Here is a 17,771-nt window from a genome sequence, read left to right on the forward strand (position 1 = left end):
CACTGTGAAGATGCAAAATATTTTTTATTGTGAAACAAACAATAAATAAGACAAAAAAACAGAGAACTTGAGCGTGCAACTATTCACCCCCCCCCCCCCCCCCCCCCCCCCCCCCCACCCACCTTTTGCAGCAATTACAGCTCCAAGTCTCTTGGGGTATGTTTCTATAAGCTTGGCACATCTAACCCCTGGCATTTTTGCCCATTCTTCAAGGCAAAACTGGTGCAGCTCCTTCAAGTTGGGTGGGTTCCACTGGTGTACAGCAATCTGTAAATCATCCCACTGATTCTCATTTGGATTGAGGTCTGGGCTTTGACTAGGCCATTCCAAGACATTTAAATGTTTCCCCTTAAACTACTCAAGTGTTGCTTTACCACTATGCTTAGGGTCATTGTCCTGCTGGAAGGTGAACCTCCATCCCAGTCTCAAATCTCTGAAAGACTGAAACAGGTTTCCCTCAAGAATTTCCCTGTATTTAGTGCCATCCACCATTCCTTCAATTCTGACCAGTTTCCCAGTCCCTGCGATGAAAAACATCCCCACAGCATGATGCTGCCACCACCATGCTTCACTGTGGGGTTGGTGTTCTCGGAGTGATGGGAGGTGTTGGGCTTGCGCCAGACGTAGCGTTTTCCTTGATGGTCAACAAGCTCAATTTTAGTCTCATCTGACCAGAGTACCTTCTTCCGTATGTTTGGGGAGTCTCCCACATGCCTTTTGGCGAACACCAAACGTGTTTGCTTATTTTTTTCTTTAAGCAAGGTGTTTTTTCTGGTCACTCTTCCATAAAGCCAAGCTCTGTGGAGTGTACGGCTTAAAGTGGTCCTATGGACAGACACTCCAATCTCCGCTGTGGAGCTTTGCAGCTCCTTCAGGATTATCTTTAGTCTCTTTGTTGCCTCTCTGGTTAATGCCCTCCTGACCTGGTCCATGACTTTTGGTGGGCGGCCCTCTCTTGGCAGGTTAGTTGTGGTGCCATATTCTTTCAATTTTTTAATAATGGATTTAATGGTGCTCCGTGGGATGTTCAAAGTTTCTGCTATTTTTTATAACCCAAGCCTGATCTGTACTTCTCCACAACTTTGTCCCTGACCTGTTTGGAGAGCTCCTTGGTCTTCATGGTGCCGCTTGCTTGGTGGTGCCCCTTGCTTCGTGGTGTTGCAGACTCTGGGGCCTTTCAGAACAGGTGTATATATATTGAGATCATGTGACAGATCATGTGGAACTTAAATAAAGTCCACCTGTGTGCAATCTAACTAATTATGTGACTTCTGAAGGTAATTGGTTGCACCAGATCTTATTTAGGGGCTTCATTGCAAAGGGGGTGAATACATATGCACGCACCACTTTTCCGTTTTTTATTTTTTAGAATTTTGACCTATTTTGTGTATGTCCATTACATGGAATCTAAATAAAAATCTATTTAAATGACATGTTGTAATGGAACAAAATAGGAAAAACGCCATTGGGGTTGAATATTTTTGCAAGGCACTGTATATCAACAAATTGGCGAGGGCACTAGAACAGTCTGCAGCACCCGGCCTCACCCTACTAGAATCAAATGTTTACAGCAGCACCTAGATCTTCTGCACAGATTCTGTCAGACCTGGGCCCTGACAGTAAATCTCAGTATGACAAAAAAAGTCAAGTTCCCAGGACCACAAATACAAATTCCATCTAGACACCATTGCCCTAGAGCACACAAAAAACGGGTAACGGGTACGGGTAACTTCCACAAAGCTGTGAACGATCTGAGAGACAAGGCAAGAAGTGCCTTCTGTGCCATCAAAAGGAACATAAAATTTGACATAACTTGAATCAGTTATAGAACCCATTGCCTTTTATGGTTGTAGGGTCTGGGGTCCGCTCACCAACCAAGAATTCACAAAATGGGACAAAAAACTAATTGAGACTCTGCATGCAGAATTCTGCAATAATATCCTCTGTGTACAACGTAAAACACCAAATAACGCTTGCAGAGTAGAATTAGGCCGATACCTGCTAATGATCAAAATCCAGAAAAGAGCTGTTAAAAACATATTCACTTGACACATTGGAAAGAATTTACAAAATAAACTAAGCAAACTGGAATGCTATTTGGCTCTAAACAGAGAGTATACAGGGGCAGAATACCTGACCACGTGACTGACTCAAAATTAAGGAAATCTTTGACTCTGTGTCACACCCTGATCTGTTTCACCTGTCTTGTGCTTGTCTGCCCCCTCCTCCAGGTGTCGTCCATCTTCCCTGTTATCCCCAGTGTATTTATACCTGTCTTCTCTCTTTGTCTGTTGCTAGTACGCTTTGTCAGTCAAGCCTACCAGCGGTTTTCCCCTTGCTCCTGTCATCTAGTTTTCCTGGTTTTGACCATTCTGCCTGCCCTGAACCTGAGACGGCCTGCCGTTCTGTACTTCTTGACTCTGATCTGGATTACTGACCTCTGCCTGCCCTTGACCTGTTGTTTTGTCTGCCCCTGTTCTAGTAATAAACTTTGTTACCTCGACACTGTCTGCATCTGGGTCTTCACTAAAACGTGATTGTCACGGCCGTTGAAAGAACTTGAACAAAGCGCAACGTGGTGAGCGTACATATTCCCTTTTATTAGGTGATGACGCCGACAAAACAATAAACAATACCAAACAACCGTGAAGCTTAAGGCTAAGTGCCACAAACAAAGTTAACTTCTCACAAAGACAGGTGGGAAAAAGGGAGACATTAAAAGGATCTCTAAGGTCATGGCGTAACAGTACCCCCCCAAAGGTGCGCACTCCGGCCACAAAACCTGAACCTATAGGGGAGGGTCTGGGTGGGCATCTATCCGCGGTGGCGGCTCAGGTGCGGGACGCAGGCCCCGCTCCACCATAGGCTCACCCCACTTTGGTGGCACCTCTGGTGCGGGGACCCTCGCCGCGGGCCCCGGACTGGGCACACTCGTCGCGGGCCCCGGACTGGGCACCCTCGTCGCGGACCCCGGACTGGGCACCCTCGTCGCAGGCACCGGACTGGGCACCGTCGCTGGGGGCCCCGGAATGGAGACCGTCGCCGGGGGCCCCGGAATGGAGACCGTCACTGGGGGCCCCGGAATGGAGAACGTCGCTGGAGGCTCCGGACTGGAGAACGTCGCTGGAGGCTCCGGACCGGAGAACGTCGCTGGAGGCTCCGGACTGGAGAACGTCGCTGGAGGCTCCGGAATGGAGACCGTCGCTGGAGGCTCCGGACTGGAGACCGTTGCCGGAGGCTTCGTGCCATGACTCCTCACTGGAGGCTTCGTGCCATGGATCATCACTGGAGGCTTCTTGCCATGGATCATCACTGGAGGCTTCGTGCCTTGGATCATCACTGGAGGCTTCTTGCCATGGATCATCACTGGAGGCTTCGTGCCATGCATCATCACTGGAGTGAGGAGACGTATGGGCAGTCTGGTACGTGGAGCTGCCACAGGGCTCACCAGGCTGGGGAGACATACAGGAGGATTAGTTCTGGGCGCAGGCACAGGACTCACCAGGCTGGAGAGACATACAGGAGGCCTTGTCCTTGGCAGAAGCACCGGATATACTGGGCCGTGGATGCGCACTGGAGGTCTCGAGCTTAGAGCCTGCCTGGCTGGGTGGTTATCTTGTCCTGGCTGGGTGGTTATCTTCACCCTGCAAATGCGGGGCGCTGGCACAGGATGCACTGGGCTGTGTAGACGTACCGGAGACACAGTGCGCAGAGCCGGCGCAGGATATACTGGGCCGAGGAGGTGCACTGGAGGTCTGGAGAGCAGGGCTGGCACAACCCGTCCTGGCTGGATGCTTACCCTAGCCCGGCAGATGCGGGGAGCTGGAATGTAGCGCACCGGGCTAAGAACGCGTACTGGAGACACCGTGCGCTCCACCACATAACACGGTGCCTGACCAGTACAACGCTAGCCACGGTAAGCACGGGGAGTTGGCTCAGGTCTCCAACCTGACTCAGCCAAACTCCCCGTGTGCCCCCTGTAAAAAAAATTGTGGGCTGCCTCTCGGGCTTCCTTGCTAGCCGTGTTCCCTCGTAACGCTGCCGCTCTGCTTTTGCTGCCTCCAGTTCCTCCCGTGGACGGTGATACTCCCCAGCCTGCCTCCAGGGTCTCTAACCATCCAGTATCTCCTCCCATGTCCATTTCTCCAGATAGCGCTGCTCCCCCTTACCACGCTGCTTGGTCCCTTGGTGGTGGGAAGTTCTGTCACGGCCGTTGAAAGAACTTGACCAAAGCGCAGCGTAGTGAACTTACATATTCCCTTTTATTAGGTGATGACGCCGACAAAACAATAAACAATACCAAACAACCGTGAAGCTTAAGGCTAAGTGCCACAAACAAAGTTAACTTCCCACAAAGACAGGTGGGAAAAAGGGATACCTAAGTATGGTTCTCAATCAGAGACAACGATAGACAGCTGTCCCTGATTGAGAACCCTACCCGGCCAAAACATAGAAAAACAAATAATAGAATGAAAGAACATAGAATACCCACCCCAAATCACACCCTGACCAAACCAAATAGAGACATAAAAAGGATCTCTAAGGTCAGGGCGTGACAGTGATACTATGTACAGAGTCAGTGAGCATAGCCTTGCTATTGAGAAAGAGCTTTCAAGAGAAAACAGGCTATGTGCACACTGCCCACAAAATGAGATGGAAACTGAGCTGCACTTCCTAACCTCCTGCCAAATGTATGACCATATTATAGACACATATTTCCCTCAGATTACACAAACTCACAAATAATTTGAAAACAAATCCAATTTTGATAAACTCCCATATCTACTGGGTGAAATACCACAGTGTGCAATCACAGCAGCAATATTTGTGACCTGTTGCCACAAGGAAAAACAGTGAAGAACAAACACCATTGTAAATACAACCTATATTTATGTTTATTAATTTTCCCTTTTTTACTTTAACTATTTGCACGTCATTACAATACTGTATATAGACATATGACATTTGAAATGTCTTTATTCTTTTTGAATGTTTGTAAGTGTGATGTTTACTGTTTATTTCACTTTTGTTTATTATCTATTTCACTTGGCTTGGAAATGTAAACATATGTTTCCCATGCCAATAAAGGCCTTAAATTGAATAGAAAAATAGAATACACATTTTTGGGGAGAATAAAGGGTCACAGTCATGTCTCTTCCCTTGCCCACTGCGGTGCCAGAAAGTTTCTCAGCTCTTAGATTCATACAGTGATGAAAGCAGTAGGGATTAGGTTAGATGGCATTGACTTTCATTAGGCTAGTATGATTCTCAAGCCAACTGTTGTAAACTGTAGAGATTCCATGTTGGAGAATGTTATCACAGTTATATGTTTTTACGAAAACAAAATTAAATGTATGATGTTTTGGTGTATTGCGCTGTTGTAACATTACACAGTAGAAACTAATCTGTCACTCGGGGGGCTCTCGAGTGGCGCAGGGGTCTATTGCACTGCATCTGAAGAATTTGTTCTTAACCGACTTGCCTAGTTAAATAAAGGTTAAATAAAATTACATAAATAAAATAAATAATGTCAAGGTGACCATTACCTGCCCCATACAATTAATTCAAGACAAGAATCATACATTAATACCCATATAATTAATTCAAGACATAAATCATACATGAATACTCAAGGAGAAAGTATTTGTTTTATGGTGTAGGGTGGCCTGTATGGTTTATAATATATGCAATAGAAAAAGTAGTTATTTCAAAACGCACAGTGGAATGCACAGTCACCTCGCCCTTAGTTGCGTGTATTTTCTGCTGTGTCTCTTTAAATACAGTAGGCAGTGCTATCCGCCTGTGTGGAGCGCAGAGCGCGGTTACCGCTGTGGTGTGCGCGATCCACAGGGCTGTTTGACAGGCGGTCTGGACACGAAGAGAATAGACAGGTCGTCTCACCGCGACACGCTGGCTGCATCATTCCGACATTGACCCAAAATGGTTGACAGCGGTGTACAGAAAGGATAGTCTCCCGCCTACCGTGTTCAGTATAATTTCTTCTCTCATTGTAAATTAACGTGTGGCAGCATCCAATGACCGCTTTATTGAACTGGACCAAGATTGGTTTGTAACGGGATTGAGAAACTCAGAGACAGAGGACCCACGCATGGACGTTATGGCGAATTCATAAATGTGTTACCCTATCTCAACATTTAGACTACCACTGGATCTATTGTCTTGATATTGTGAGGAATTTTCCCCGAGTAAGGACCAAGATTGTGCATGAGAGCTGTTCTCAGACCCATTCTTATTTCAGAGTTGCATCTTTCTGTTACCCGCGCATTGGGTTCAACCAAAGATTCCCGAATATGCGGTAATGGATTGTACTCACCTTTGGATGTCTCTCTCATGACTTCTATTTGAGGTAGGTTACAGACCGTATCATATTTTATTCAGTTCAATGAAAGTTGCCAAACATTTATTTTTTATTTTTTATACCAGATATATAATTTTACTAGGCTGTTATATGCATTTTCTACAGGCAGATTTCTATTGTAGGATTTAACATCTACCAGCAGATTTCTACTGGATAACGTCTGTTTCTATCAGCTGGTTTCTACTGTATAGATATCTGAGACATTGATAAGTGCCCCCATCACAATTGTTTTGACGATCAGACAGTGCAGAGTAATTTCAGCAAACCAGCAAACCCACTCTCCCCTCGGATCTTTATGTATACTGGGCCACTGGGCCACTGACATGAATTTAAGTCATACAAATATATGAATGTAGCCTACAGTAGCCTACAGTTTATTATTTTCCAAGCCTACTGAAGGTGGTGGTGGTGAGAGACCATTACCACTGATAATGGTGGAGAGAGTCATTGCCATTGGGCTGAAAATTTCAACAGACATTTCAAGATTTCCCTGAGGGCCTATTAATGGGCCTACCATTACCAACACAGACCAGTATGCCTGTTCTATTTATTCCAACAGACTCTCATATACAGTTCCTTCAGAAAGTATTCACACCCCTTGACTTTTTCCACATTTTGTTGTGTTACAGCCTGAATCTACAATAGAATAAATGTAGATTTTGTGTCACTGGCCTTCACACAAAACCCATAATGCTAAAGTGGAATTATGTTGTTAGAATTGTTTACAAATTAATTAAAAATGAAAAGCTGAAATGTCTTGAGTCCGTAAGAATAGAGGCCATTTGTTATGGCAAGTCTAAATAAGTTCAGGCGTAAAAATGCGCTTGACAAGTCAAATAAGTTGCTTGGACTAATAGTGTTTAAGATGATTTTTGAATGACTACCTCATCGCTGTACCCCACACATACAATTATCTGTAAGGTCCCTCAGTTGAGCAGCGAATTTCAAACACAGATTCAACCACAAAGACCAGGGAGGTTTTCCAATGCCTCACAAAGAAGTGTGATGGGTAAAAAAACCAGACATTGAATATCCCTTTGAGGATGGTGAAGTTATTAATTACACTTTGGATGGTGTATCAATACACGCAGTCACTACAAAGCCCTACAAAGATACAGGCATCCTTCCTAACTCAGTTGCCGGAGAGGAAGGAAACCGCTCAGGGATTTCACCATGAGGCCAATGGTGACTTTAAAACAGTTACAGAGTTTAATGGCTGTGATAGGAGAAACTGACGATGGATCAACAACATTGTAGTTACTCACCAAATACTAACCTAAATGACAGAGTGGAAAGAAGAAAGCCTGTACAGAATAAAAAATATTCCAAAACATGCATCTTGTTTGCAATAAGGCAATAAAGTAAAACTACAAAAAAAATGTGCCAAAGAAAGAACTTTATATCCTGAAAACAAAGTGGTATGTTTGGGCCAAATCCATCACAACAGATCACTGAGTACCACTCTTCATATTTTCAAGCATAGTGGTTGCTGCATCATGTTATGGGTATGCTTGTCAATGGCAAGAGTTAGGGAGTTTTTTAGGACTAAAAGAAACGGAATAGAGCTAAGCACACGCAAAATCCTAGAGGAAAACCTGGTTCAGTCTGCTTTCCAACAGACACTGGGAGACAAATTCACCTTTCAACAGGGCAATAACCTAGAACACAAGGCCAAATATATACTGTAGTTGCTTACCAAGACGACATTTAATGTTCCTGAGTGGCCTAGTTACAGTTTTGACTTAAATTGGCTTGAAAATCTATGACCAGACATCATCAAGGCTGTCTAGCAATGATCAACAACCAACTTGACAGGACATGAAGAATTTGAAAAATAATAATGTTCAAATATTGTACAGTCCATGTGTGCAAATCACTTAGAGACTTACCCAGAAAGACTCACAGCTGGAGGGCACTAATCGCTGCCAAAGGTGATTCTAACATGTATTGACTCAGAGGATTGAATACTTATGAAATCAAGATATGTTTGTTTATTTCTTATATTTTCTTCACAAATGTTAACATTTTTCTTCCACTTTGACATTACAGAGTATTTTGTGTAAATTGTTGCCAAAAATTACAATTCAATCCATGCGTATATTCCCACAAATCAAGTGGAGCTGTCTATAGTCTGTAATCAATTAGACAAAGTCAAGTCAGGAAGAGGTTGTTTGATTTTCTGTGTGTGTGTGTGTGTGTGTGTGTGTGTGTGTGTGTGTGTGTGTGTGTGTGTGTGTGTGTGTGTGTGTGTGTGTGTGTGTGTGTGTGTGTGTGTGTGTGTGTGTGTGTGTGTGTGTGTGTGTGTGCGTGCGTGCGTGCGTGTGTGTGTGTGTGTGTGTGTGTGTGTGTGTGTGTTTGTGTAAAATGATCAGCTCCCCTGAATCTCACAACACCTGATACATGCAGGGTTTATTTGGATTAGTTAGATGTGCTAATGGACATGTGAGAGTATCCTCTGCACCAGTAGCCAACTCATCTCAGTGTGTGTAATCATACCCAGTCAGTGGCTCTACTAGGCTGGATGTCATTATTTCCCTGCCTGTTCTGGAGGGCATGCTCAAGACATCGCAACTCTCACTTTAACCGAAGTGTGAGGCAGCTGAACTTTCATTAGAGCCCTCCTGCTAATGTTTAACTAGCAGAATGACTTGCAGATCCACCTCAGATAGCAGAGGAAACCGGCCTGCCTTTCTGCCTTTCTGACTTCCTGCCTTCCCTTTCTTAACCCTCTGTTATTCTGTTACTGAGGCTAATGACATGATTAGAGATGTGTTAGATGTATTCTTCTTTGTGGCAGCTCAGTAATGGGGAAAGTAACTGAATTGATATTCGGTGGTATTCATAATGAAGCATCATCTGTCAGCAGGTGCTCTCCAGAGGCACAGTGATTCAGTACTGGAAGTGGTCAAACATTCCCACATTTAACCCTAACCCTAACATTCTTCGGTCAGAATAATATAACAGCAATATGTTAAGTCTTTAAAAATGACCACAAGGCTGCTGAACTACCCAGTTATTAATGGGAATTGTTCAGACTGCTGCCATAGTACAGTACAGTAGGCTATAGTAATTACCTTCTGGAGAAAGTAAGTATAAAACCGGGCACACACTATTAATGACAAGTTGTGTATATATTATATGTGTCAACACCTTGTACTTTTAAAAGAAATTGATGAATTACAAGTCACTCATTTTGACAAATGAAATCATTATCTAGCTTAAGTGTAGCTGGCTGTAGCTGTCCCACCCTGCAGCCATCTACTAGCCTGAGGCTGAGAAAGTAGGGGGACAGGCTAGAGATAAGAATGCTCAAGGGGGGTTGGATTCTGAGTGATGCTGTGCCAAACAGCAACAGTATATCTGAATAATGTTCCTCTCGCCCCTTTGCAATTAGATAGGAAAAAGAGACATTCAGGTGCTCTCAATGACTCTTATTGGAATGGTTGTAGTGAAGTAATATTTGATATGCGCATATTATATATGCCTCACATGCGACTCATAATAAGACTAAGCAATTGGCCCATTAAATGAATTATTTGACTCCACAAAGATGATTTAGCAGTATGCAAGTAACTAAAGTTGAGTTACAGTAATAGGCAATCAATAAATGTCTGAAAATGGAATTCTAAATACAAGTGTATTTAATTACTTTGTAAAATGAATGAAATAACATACTGAACAAAACAATTTATCTTTATTTAACTAGGCAAGTCAGTTAAGAACAAATTCTTATTTTACAATGATGGCCTACCACGGCCAAACCCTCCCCTAACCCGGACGACGCTGGGCCAATTGTGCGCCGTTCTATGGGACTCCCGATCACAGACAGCCCGGGATCAACCCAGGGTCTGTAGTGATGCCTCTAGCATTGAGATGCAGTGCCTTAGACCACTGCGCCACTCGGGAGCCTTATGCCATACAAGACATAAAGCTTATGTTACAAAGCATTAACAAGCATTACAAGGCATTATTCTAAGCATGATCGGAGAGGGAGCCCATAGCTCATGGGAGAGGGAGAGAATGAAATAGAAGGAGAGACTGTATCTCACCAGCGCAGATCAGGAACAAAAAAGAGAGCGAGACAATGAATCTAAGACCTTCTTTAAGCCTCAGTTGTTTGGATTCAAAATCTGAGTTGTTGACCAACAGCATTACTAGTTCACCTCCAATCAGATATAATACCTACAGACCTGTAAAGACAACAGAACCTCTGCTTCTAAGAAGTGTGACAATGGGGGTTGGTGAGATCAACACGGAGAATGTTGAATTCCTAAGACAAAACAGAGGAATCCTTGCAGTGTAAATAGTCACTTCGGGGGCTGGGTCGCCCTACATGGTAACTAACCATGGTAATAACAGATGCATGGTACAGTATTTTCCATTATATACTCATTCATTCCAATTACTCACCAGGCCAGCTGACACATTCAAACAGTTGTGAGTACTCATTCCTTTCAACCTTCCAAGAATCATTTTTTTTTAAGTAATACAAATATCTAGTATGTAGGTAGTATTTCATTTACAATTTCAGATTCTAGCAGGCTTAGTACCCAGCCCAATATAGCACTTTAAAGCCCCTCAGATATGCAGCTCTCTGTAGAGCCATGACTAGATAGCAGGAACAGCAGCATAGTGAAGAAGGCTTTGAATACCTTCAGAGTTTATATGGCTTCCTTCTTTATCCTCTTGGTGAACTCTCAGTGACTCCTCATGGATCAGAACAAGTGGCTCTGGTCTGTGAATATAACCAGAGGAGCTGACATAAAGAGAACATCCATGGCTGAGCTGGTCATAGCAATGAAACCCTCTGAACACTGCTGTGTTATGGGAAGGCACTGTACTGTCCTGTACTGTATGTATGTTTGATGATGTGCTCTCTCTCTATTGATATTTCATTATCATGAACGGATGCCAAGATTCTCATTAGTGTGTATACAGAAGTAGCCTGGCTATAGAAACGGAGCTTCAGTGTTGAGTGCTTAAGCTCTGGCATGTGGACAATCGCTCCTCACTGTTCTCTGGGTTTCGTCAGTGCGGTGTCTCAGGGAAGTGGCACATTAGACAGAGGGAGTTGATGGTTTTCTCTGTACTCGTTGTCAAATACTGTTTTGGTGCAGAATAAGCAGTGTTGGAAAAGAGACCCAATTGTCATACTTGAGTAAAATTACAGATACCTTAATAGAAATGAATCAAGTAAGAGTGAAAGTCATCCAGTAAAATACTACTTGAGTAAAAGTATTTGATTTTGTGGCCTGCTGGAGGTCATTTTGCAGGGCTCTGGCAGTGCTCCTCCTTGCACAAAGGCGGAGGTAGCGGTCCTGCTGCTGGGTTGTTGCCCTCCTACGGCCTCCTCCACATCTCCTGATGTACTGGCCTGTCTCCTGGTAGCGCCTCCATGCTCTGGACACTACGCTGACAGACACAGCAAACCTTCTTGCCACAGCTCGCATTGATGTGCCATCCTGGATGAGCAACCACTACCTGAGCCACTTGTGTGGGTTGTAGACTCCGTCTCATGCTACCACTAGAGTGAAAGCACCGCCAGCATTCAAAAGTGACCAAAACATCAGCCAGGAAGCATAGGAACTGAGAAGTGGTCTGTGGTCACCACCTGCAGAATCACTCCTTTATTGGGGGTGTCTTGCTAATTGCCTATAATTTCCACCTGTTGTCTATTCCATTTGCACAACAGCATGTGAAATTTATTGTCAATCAGTGTTGCTTCCTAAGTGGACAGTTTGATTTCACAGAAGTGTGATTGACTTGGAGTTACATTGTGTTGTTTAAGTGTTCCCTTTATTTTTTTGAGCAGTGTATAAAGTTAGTCTAGCCTGCTACTGTATCTAAACTTGTATTAATCATGTCTGAATAGCGACCGTGCACGCTGGGCAAGTGCCCAGGAGCCCTGAACTCCAAGGGAGTTCGTTTTGTTAGTTACTCTCACTCAGATATCATTAACATGACATACGTTTTGACAAAATGGATAGAATTGCAGGAAATTAGCTGTAAAACTGCAATTGTTTTCTCTCTGCCCCATGGCAAATTAAATACAATTGCAAGGCCCTGGAACAGGGAACAGAAATGAAAAACAGAAAATGGCAACAAAATTTGAGGAACAGAGTCAAAACCGGAAGCTAAAGTGATCTAAACTGTTCCGGAACAGAACTGTAATTTTAAAAGCATGGGAACCGGTTAATAACATTATTTTAAATTCAAGGCATTTTTTGGAGTCCCAAAAGAAACACAACTAAGCGCCCATGCAAAGCCTTCACTCTGTCACTCAGAAACGTATTTCAGTGTCTGCCTGCAAGCCGTAAATCTTTGCCAGTGGATGTGTGTGTGTGTAGGCTACCGTCATTTTAAAAGCATGGGAACCGGTTAATAACTTTATTTTACGTTCCAGGCATTTTTATTCCAGTTCCAGAAGAAACACAACTAACCCCCCCCCCCCCCCCCCCCCATATCTTATGCCTGCCCATACCATAACCCACAGTTGAAATTGAGATTCATTTGTGAATAGAACACTTCTCCAGCCTGCCAGTGGCCATCGAATGTGAGCATTTGCTCACTGAAGTTAGGTACGATGCCAAACTGCAGTCAGGTCAAGACCCTGGTGAGGACGACGAGCACACAGATGATTATTCAGCTATGCAACCCAGAGTTTCATCAGCTGTCTGGGTGGCTGGTCTCAGACGATCCCCGCAGGTGAAGAAGCCGGATGTGGAGGTCCTGGGCTGGTGTGGTTACACATGGTCTGCAGTTGTGAGGCTGGTTGGATGAACTGCCAAATTCTGTATATCTGTACATTTCTGACGTTGGAGGTGACTTATGGTAGCGAAATGAACATTCAATTATCTGGTATCAGCTCTGGTGGACATGACATTTTTCCAGCATTCATTTTTCCCATGGGGGATTTTAGAAACACTTACAATAAGGGATATGTTTCTTGCAGGCCTACCTTGGCATGGCATTTTGATAACCATGTATATCTCTTGCGGACAAGGTTACTTTCATCAATATAATCGGCTCTATTTACTCTCAGATTTGAAAATGCTAATTAGAATCAATGTAGACATCATACAAAACTACAAATCCCTGCAAGCGCTTAAACCTTATCTCTAGCTGACACCTTTGCTAACAGTGTTAACTTGCACAAGACAGTTCACAGAATTGTCAATGTAGCCTATTTATTCATTACTACATTTAGCTAACATTAGATAGTTCATCCAGAGATTCTTACCTTTTCCTCAATATGGCAGTCTCGTCCAGATCATCATGGCATTTGTAGTTCTTTATGATAGCCACATTAGAGACTAATTAGCATTACATTTTTGGGGGGTAAATACAGGCGAATATATCGATAATAGTCACCTTGTCCTAGAGAGATTTACACGGCCATCAAAACGTCACGCCAGGGTAAACCTACTCAAAACAGCCCTTTAAGTGTTTCCAAAATCCCCTTTGGGAAAAACGAATGGTGGAAAAACAATTGGAACCATTTCACTGTTTGACCTCTAGGTACTCTATGATCATGCTGTTCAACTAGCTTCTTGATATACCACACCTGTCAAGTTGATGGAATGCTCACTCACAGGGATGTAAACATTTGTGCACAAAATTTGAGCAATAAGCTTTTTGTGTGTATGGAACATGTCTGGAATCTTTCATTTAATTTCAGGTCATGAAACATGGAGCAACACTTTACATATTGTGTTTACATTTTTGTTCAGTTTAGAACTCACCTGCAGCTCACCTCTGCTACAGTCACGCCCCTTTCACCCTCTCCTACGCAACTGACAGTATGCAATTTCGCAATTCATCCTTCCTCGATTCCTCTCCTCACATCCTTCTCAAAACCCATTGGAGAAGAAGGTCAGATGGGAGGGACCTTGTACCTCCTCCTCCAATACAGTTGCGTTACAATACAGGTGAGGAAATAGGATGTGAGTAATCAAGGAAAAACAAAGTGAGACAAAGCCCTAGTAGCCATCGTGAGGAGATGTCACCGGCCCTGAGACCTAAAGTACTGATATCCTAGCCCAACCAAATCAGGGTTTTAGAAGGATAATGTACTCTGCTTTGTGGGTATGAAGTCCTGTTGTGGACAGGGGTTGCCTCCTAGGTCAGCCATAAAGGGATTGTTACACCCACACCAATGATCAAGGACATTAACTTCAGCTGCAAATCTGTGCAATATCATCAGACAAAATGAGAGTAAGTGACACCCAAATAAAAGAGACAATCAGGGAATGTTCAATGACCCAGAAAATACACTATACTTAATTCAAAGAATCAATGCTTTATTTCATATCATACAAAGAATGCCTATATAAATGGTAAGTAGATTTAGACATCCATCTTTCTCCAAAACAAGAGACGATTGAATAGTTAAATGAATTGTGTCTAATAGAAATAATGTCAGGGCTGGGCTTGAACAGAAACTTGCACACCCAGTATTTATTTAATAATATAGATATTTTTTTATTCAACCTTTATTTAACTAGGCAAGTCAGTTAAGAACAAATTTTTAATTACAATGACGGCCTACCAAAAGGCAAAAGGCCTCCTGCGGGGACAGGGGCCTGGGATTAAAAATAAAAAATAAATACAATATAAATATAGGACAAAACAAACATTACAACAAGAGAGACAACACAACACTACATAAAGAGAGACGTAAGACAACAACATAGCATGGCAGCAACACAACATGACAACAACATTGGTAGCAACACGTCCAGGTGGCAGCACAAAACATGATACATACATTATTGGGCACAGACACAAAGGGCAAGAAGGTAGAGACAATAATACATCACATTAAGCAGCCACAACTGTCAGTAAGAGTGTCCATGATTGATTCTTTGAATGAAGAGATTGAGATAAAACTGTTCAGTTTGAGTGTTTGTTGCAGCTCATTCCAGTCACCAGCTGCAGCGAACTGAAAAGAGGAGCGGCCCAAGGATGTGTGTGCTTTGGGGACCTTTAAAAGAATGTGACTGGCAGAACGGGTGTTGTATGTGGAGGATGGGGGCTGCAGTAGATATCTCAGATAGGGGGAGTGAGGCCTAAGAGGGTTTTATAAATAAGCATCAACCAGTGGGTCTTGCGATGGGTATACAGAGATGACCAGTTTACGGAGGAGTATAGAGTGCAGTGATGTGTTCTATAAGGAGCATTGGTGGCAAACCTGATGGCCGAATGGTAAAGAACATCTAGCCGCTCGAGAGCACCCTTACCTGCCGATCTATAAATTATGTCTCCGTAATCTAGCATGGGTAGGATGGTCATCTGAATCAGGGATAGTTTGGCAGGTGGAGTGAAAGAGGAGCGATTACGATAGAGGAAACCTAGATTTCACTTTAGCCTGCAGCTTTGATATGTGCTGAGAGAAGGACAGTGCACCGTCTAGCCATACTCCCAAGTATTTGTATGAGGTGACTACCTCAAACTCTAAACCTTCAGAGGTTGTAATAACACCTGTGAGAAGAGGGGCATTCTTCTTACCAAACCACTAGACCTTTGTTTTGGAGATGTTCACATCAAGGTTAAGGGTAGAGAAAGCTTGTTGGACACTAAGAAAGCTTTGTTGTAGAGCATTTAACACAGAATCCTGGGAGGGGCCAGCTGAGTATAAGACTGTATCATCTGCATATAAATGGCTGAGAGAGCGTCCTACTGCCTGAGCTATGTTATTGATGTAAATTGAAAAGAGCGTGGGGCCTAGGCTCGAGCCTTGGGGTACTCCCTTGGTGACAGGCAGTGGCTGAGACAGCAGATTTTCTGACTTTATACACTGCACTCTTTGAGAGAGGTAGTTAGCAAACCAGGTCAAAGACCCCTCAGAGACACCAATACTCCTTAGCCGACCCACAAGAATGGAATGGTCTACCGTATCAAAAGCTTTGGACAAGTCAATAAAAATAGCCACACAATATTGCTTAGAATCAAGAGCAATGGTTCTCATCATTGAGAACCTTTAAGGTTGCTGTGACACATCCATAACCTGAGCGGAAACCAGATTGCATAACCGAGAGAAAACTATAGACATCAAGAAAGCCAGTCAGTTGATTATTGACAAGTTTTTCCAACACTTTTGATAAACAGGGCAAAATAGAAATAGGCCTATAACAGTTAGGATCAGCTTGAGCTTCCCCTTTACATAAAGGATGAATCGTGGCTGCCTTCCAAGCAATGGGAACCTCCCCAGAAAGGAGAGACAGGTTAAAAAGGTTGGAGATAGGCTTGGCGATAATAGGGGCTGCAACCTTAATGAAGAAAGGGTCTAAACCACCTGACCTAGATGTTTTTTGGGGGTCAAGTTTAAGGAGCTTCTTTAGCACCTCAGACTCAGGGACTGCCTACTGGGCGAAACTTTGTAGTGGGGCAGGGGAAAAAGAGGGAGAAGCATCGGGGATAGTTGCATTAGAAGGGGTGGGAGATTAGGAAATGTTGGATGGGCAAGGAGGCATGGCTGAGTCAAATAGGAATCCTGACTTAATGAAGTGGTGATTAAAGAGCTTAGCCATGTTCTTCTTGTCAGTAACAACCACATCATCAACATTAAGGGACATGGGCAGCTGTGAGGAGGAGGATTTATTCTCCAGGACATTAACCGTTTTCCAGAACTTCTTGGGCTGAGACCCACAGAGAGAGAACTGCTCCTTAAAGTAACTAACTTTGGCCTTCTGGATAGCCTGAGTGCGCTTATTTCTCATTTGCCTGAACGATAGCCAGTCAGCCTGAGTATGCGTGTGCCGAGCCTTTCGCCAAATGCAATTCTTGAGGTGGAGTAACTCTACAAGATCACTGTCGAACCAGGGGCTGAACCTGTTTTTAATTCTCATTTTCTTTATGGGGGCGTGTTTGTTAACAATACCACTGAAAATATCAAAAAATAAGGTCCAAGCGTCTTCAACAGATCAAGCTGATATTATACTATTTTACAGAGGCCAGTTCATGAAGGAAGGCTTGCTCATTAAAGTTTTTTAGCAAGCGTCTATGACAAATCAGGACAGGTCGTTTCACTGAGCAGCCAACAGTAGCTAGTTGACCTTGTATGTTCTATGCACTGTTACTTTTAACAGTACTTTTGTAGTCCTACAACCAACCAAACAATAAACCAATAGCATACATATGGATATGGCTATCCCCTTCAGTCTCTCCAGGACTTGGGACTTTTTTGGGACCTTCATCCGCGGACAGGGTTTAGCAGCTTTCACATGTTTCTGTATCTTAGGTTAGGAAACATAGAAATTAGTCCAGGACTTGGGTATTTATTCTCAAGAGGCAAAACATTTGATATTTCGTTTCAATTCTGTTTTTGTATTGTCATAGATCTATTTTTGGAACTGGAAATCTATTCATTAGCTAGCTAGCTTAGCTACTAGCT

General features: G+C 43.4%; 1 protein-coding gene across 1 annotated transcript in view; it reads left to right on the top strand.

Annotated features, from left to right (window-relative positions):
• The first annotated feature begins 5,800 nt into the window (after positions 1-5,800).
• The window catches only part of LOC129853644 (WSC domain-containing protein 2-like), a 90,326-nt gene continuing 78,355 nt past the window's right edge, over positions 5,801-17,771 (top strand). The window contains exon 1 of the mRNA XM_055919921.1: positions 5,801-6,367. The gene's annotated coding sequence lies outside the window, so the exon portion shown is untranslated. The remainder of the gene's footprint in view (positions 6,368-17,771) is intronic.

This window comes from Salvelinus fontinalis, chromosome 4 (assembly GCF_029448725.1).
Source record: "Salvelinus fontinalis isolate EN_2023a chromosome 4, ASM2944872v1, whole genome shotgun sequence".
In the NCBI taxonomy this organism is placed as follows: domain Eukaryota; kingdom Metazoa; phylum Chordata; class Actinopteri; order Salmoniformes; family Salmonidae; genus Salvelinus; species Salvelinus fontinalis.